General features: G+C 30.8%; 1 long non-coding RNA gene across 1 annotated transcript; it reads right to left on the bottom strand.

The window, feature by feature from the left end:
* Positions 1–477: 477 nt before the first annotated feature.
* LOC134708018 (uncharacterized) lies at positions 478–5026 on the bottom strand. Its single transcript, XR_010105794.1, has 3 exons — positions 4932–5026; positions 1932–2019; positions 478–1246 (listed from the first exon to the last, which is right to left on the bottom strand). It is a non-coding gene; the product is annotated as an uncharacterized LOC134708018 (long non-coding RNA).

Genomic DNA, 5026 nt, shown 5'->3' with positions numbered 1-5026 from the left:
TCAAGGGAAATTGTTTTTTCCTCAAGGGAAAAAGATTTCCCTTAGGGAATTTGCTGCATAATTATTTCCTTTGAGGAAATTCTATTTCCTTAAAGGAAATTCTTTTTCCTTAGAGGAAATTCTTTTTCCTTAGAGGAAATTCTTTTTCCTTTGAGGAAATTTGCAGCTTCAAATTTTCCTTTGAGGAAATACTTTTTCCTGTGAGGAAATTTGTAGCTTCACATTTTCCTTTGAGGAAATACTTTTTCCTGTGAGGAAATTTTTGACAAACACTTTTCCTTGGAGGAAAATTCAATACAACAAATTTCCTCTGAGGAAATCATTGTTCTTCAAATTTCCTCTAAGGAAATTTCTGAACATCAAATTTCCCTTAAGGAAATGTTTTTCCTTATTTTTACTTGTTAAACATTTCTTCACTACACCATGTATATAAACAGTATGAATATAATTATTAAAAGACTGTAGAATTGATGCAAATGATATTTAAAAATTTAATAATAAATGTTTGACTCAAAATTTTAATGACATTGAAAATAATACAGTCTGACTGTTTAGATCTAGGTATTGTTTATACTTTTTATATAAATTTAACTTTGATTTATAATTTTTTTGGAGCAAATGCTTCTGTTTTCTTTGTTATTGTTTCAATGCGATACAATAATAAGCAACCAATTTGAATGTCATTATATCATTTGTGGTGTTCTAAAAAAAATATTTATATATTTGCAGATTAAATAATAAAATAAACACTTTTCGTGTTATTTTAAATTAGAATTTCTTCTGTTTCAGCTTGTGTACAGTTATTCAATCCACTATGTAAGAATTCAGTGAATACATTATTCACTTCACTAAACAATTCCCTTCAATTCTAAGAGAAATCATTTTTGCAAATTGTTCTTCAATGATCTTCTTCTGTATATTTGATATGAGGGAGCGATGTAAATGAGTGGATAAAACTGGTGTTCCTTTTTTCAACAACAAAATAGTATTTGTTCTGCATTCTCCTTTCTTTTGATTAAGATATGTTGTTGCTTTTATGCAATAGTGTTTTCAGGTATCTATGATAGAACTCCATTTTGTTTTATATGGTCATTATCACATGTTGAAATTTCCTATTTCTTTTTTGCAGGAAAGCACACATTCCATTTCAAATTAATCCAATTATGCACTATGTAAATAAATTTCAACTTTAAGTTTCCTCTTCAGTAATGACCTATTGATCATGAAAACCGAGATGTCTGATCACCTATAAATACACAAAAAAGCAAATAAAATGTTATAAATGGAGAGAGAAACAGCAATAAATGTTTTTCATGTGTATCTTTCCTTATTAAAATACATTAAGTAAACTTGAACTCGAGAAAAATAAATAACTGCGATGTAGACTAGAAAGTATAAAATGCAAGATAAAGTATTCACGAAAAATTAGTTGATTTACAGAAGTCAAGTCCATGTTTGCAGGAAATTTACATCATTGGTTGTCTGGTGGAGAGTTGTCTTATTGGTAATCATACCACATCTTATTTTTATATAACCTTGCCATATTCCTATTGTGCCTGTCCAAAGTTCAGAGCCTGTAGCTTTTATCAGTTTAGTCTGACACTAAAATTTAGTGGTTGTTGTTGTTGTTGTTTCATACCGGTCATATTTATTTTTTGTAATTTATTTTGTTATAAACTAGGCAATTAGCATGATTAGTTTTACAGTTTGAATTGTTTCAATGTTTCATCTTAAGGTCTTTTATACTTTGACTATAGTATAGGGTATTGATTTTCTCATTATTGAAGGTCTTAACAGGCCTACAATTTCTTTCTCAAAGCCGTGATAGTTTTCATATTTAATATACCACATCTTTGAATTTTTATAGTAATCATGATACTAGTAATCATCTTTCAAGTTCAATAACTTTTTAAAATTAAAAGGTGCCTTACCATTTAGGTTTAGTTGGCTTCTGCAAATTTTACATTGCCTATCATTTCTGCTGTATATTATTTCTCTGTACCTTCTATAGTTCTTGTCCTATACATAAAAGAGTAAAAGTTGAATGACATCTTGCATCAATATTTTTTCTGTTTAATGTACATTTATATGTATATTAATGTGTGTTTAATAAAAATCTAAACCATGAGTGCTTGATAAGCTTCTTGCCCTTATAGCTGGTCTGTAAGCTTTAAATGAATTTTATTGATCGACTAAAAAACTATGAGCACTGCGCAAATAAGACCCCTGCCCTCCAAAAAAAACAAAACATGCACAAACAGTGGTATTCATTGACATAAAACATGTATATAATTTGGCTCAATTTATAGATCTCTCAAGTGACTATAAGTTTAAGGCTGCGATTATTTTAACAAATACATTTCTAAAACCTTTCAAAGATTTTGAAAATGGACAAATTTTAAATAACTTTGCAACAACTAAAGTTCCTTAACTCTGCATCTTATAAAAAAATATACATGATAAATAGGGAATGATACTCCAGCTTGCATTTTATTCAAAGTTTTAAAGGAACATAACTGAAGAACGGTAAAAGTTTTACTACAAAAATTTGAAATTGATCTGATTAAAATTGTGATAAAAAGTATTGTTTTAAAGTTTAATAAAATTTGGTTGAGGGAAACTTAAGTTAGAAGGCTGAAACAATTTTTTCCATTTTTAAAGAACATAACTATAGAATTTAGTAAAAGAGACACTACCAAAATTCAAGCTTAATCTGTATTTTGTGGTTATAAGCATTGTGTATTGATTTCATAACATTTGGTTGAGACAAACTAAAGTTTAGAAAACAGGAAACCAAAAATTCAGCATATTTTCCCCATTTCTAAAGGGACATAACTCTGATACTCTAGTACAGTAAAACTGACATCACCAAAATTCAAACTTGATCTGAGTATTGTGATAACAAGCTTTTGTAAAAGTTTAATTGAATTTGTTTGAGGCAAACTAAAGTAATGTAAGAGAACAAAAAACAACTTTGGGACAGACGGACAAACGATCAAGTGTTAAACATTATGCCCCCTCCACTTTGGGTCATAATAATAAAAAGGGTGTTTATGTCAAGATATAAAAACAATTCACCAAAGTTTCATAAAAATTTGTGAAAGCATTCTTGAGACTATCCTAATTCCAAGTCATGATAGTACAATGACATAAATCAGATTTTTTTTTTAAATTAAAAGGAAAATTATCATGTTTATGTTATACAAAAATAATTCACCAAGTTTCATTAAAATTGCTCAAAGCATTATTAATAGTATACGTACTGGAAAATCCCCCCTTTTATGAATAAAATCCCTAACTTTAAATTAAAAATTTAAAATCCCTAAAAATTAAAAAGGACCTTAATTATGTGACTTGTTATTTAACATAACAAAAAAACCAAAGGCAATGAAAGAGAAACTGACAATGCCAAGGCAAAACATAAGATGCAGAAAAGAAAAACAAAACAAAACAAAACACTAAGCAACACCAAAAAACTAGTGTTGAATTTATGTGCTCAGTCAGTCAGTGAGAGTTGGCAGATCCTGACCTACTATATCTATGCTTAAAAACATAAAAATCATATAGTTCTAAACATATTTTGTAAATTTATACATTATTAACAAGTGAAACTGCGAGTTACTGCTCACTGATGATACCCCCGCCGCAAGTGGATAATATAAATAGTGTAAAAATATGCAAGTGTTCGGTAAACAGGAAGTTGTCGAGTGATGAATCTGAAAACACATCACACGGTATAGCTGACTTATATAAATCCTAAAACCAAATTTAAGAAATCCTTGTATTGTAGTTCCTGAGAAAAATGTGACGAAAATTTTCAACTTGGCTCAGTATCATGTGTAAAATCATACAAGTGTTCGGTTTACAGGAAGTTGACAAGTGATCAATCTGAAAACGCATCACACGGTATAAGTGACTTAGATAAACCCTGAAACAAAATTTCAGAAATCCTTGTATTGTAGTTCCTGCGAAAAATGCGAAGAAAAATATTCATGGGACGGACTGACTGACTGACGGACGGACGGACGGACTGACAGACAGAGGTAAAACAGTATACCCCCCTTTTTTGAAAGCGGGGGTATAAAAGTTGTCATAAATAGCATAGACACCTTTGAGTTTTGAGAACCACATGTGTTAATTGTGCGAGTATAATCATTGATAATCATGCACAAGATTGACTTTTAAAAAAAAAGCCTATATATTGAAATTTTCTGAAAATATTGCATGCATTTATTAATATGACCAATTTCAAGAAATGCACAAAGATGCGAGATGATTTATATAAATGTAATTTCAGGAATTTACAGTAAAGGCTTTTATCCCCACTGCATTTTGCACTTTTTCTTATTCAGGAGCCAGAAGTTATGGCCTTTGTGACCTTTGTATGATTTTTATTTTAGTTTCTTTTTCTTTGTATTGAAAAGTTTAGTATGACGTCCATTATCACTCAACTAGTATACATTTTTGTTTAATGGCAAGCTAAAGCATGCCTCACAGGCAAGGATCCAGGGGGCTGAGGGTTGGACATGTTGGAACCCCCCCTTTCTTTACTGGACGATCAATGTATTTGAATGTGGACATGTAGTTTAACCCCCCCCCCCCCCAAATTTGTCCTGGGTTAGGAACCCCTTTATATGACTCAGGATCCACCCAAGTCTCATGTTTTGGGATTTTCTCGTTGCAATGAAGACCCATTGGTGACCTATGGCTGTTATCTGCTCTTTGGTCATGTTGTTATCTCTTTGATACATTCCCCATTTCCATTTCAGTTTCTTTTCAGTTCTATTATAAATATTAGAAACGAGTTTGGCGCGTTTACAAAAATATAATTGTCTGTGCTGACAGGGGAGTATGTGTGCATACCAATATTCAAATTTTCTAGGCGTTCTTTTTGAATATTTTGTGCATTTCTTGGTAAAATACTGTCAGACCTCGAGTGCTGTTGTTTTACAAAAACGGTCAAGTAATGTAGGGGAAAGAAACGAACTAAAAAGAACCAAAATAAGCCACAACTAATGGGGGTCTC

The sequence above is a fragment of the Mytilus trossulus genome, chromosome 2 (assembly GCF_036588685.1).
Source record: "Mytilus trossulus isolate FHL-02 chromosome 2, PNRI_Mtr1.1.1.hap1, whole genome shotgun sequence".
Taxonomy (NCBI): domain Eukaryota; kingdom Metazoa; phylum Mollusca; class Bivalvia; order Mytilida; family Mytilidae; genus Mytilus; species Mytilus trossulus.
The sequence above is the reverse complement of the archived record's forward strand: the minus strand, read 5'-3'. Positions and strand labels throughout refer to the sequence as shown.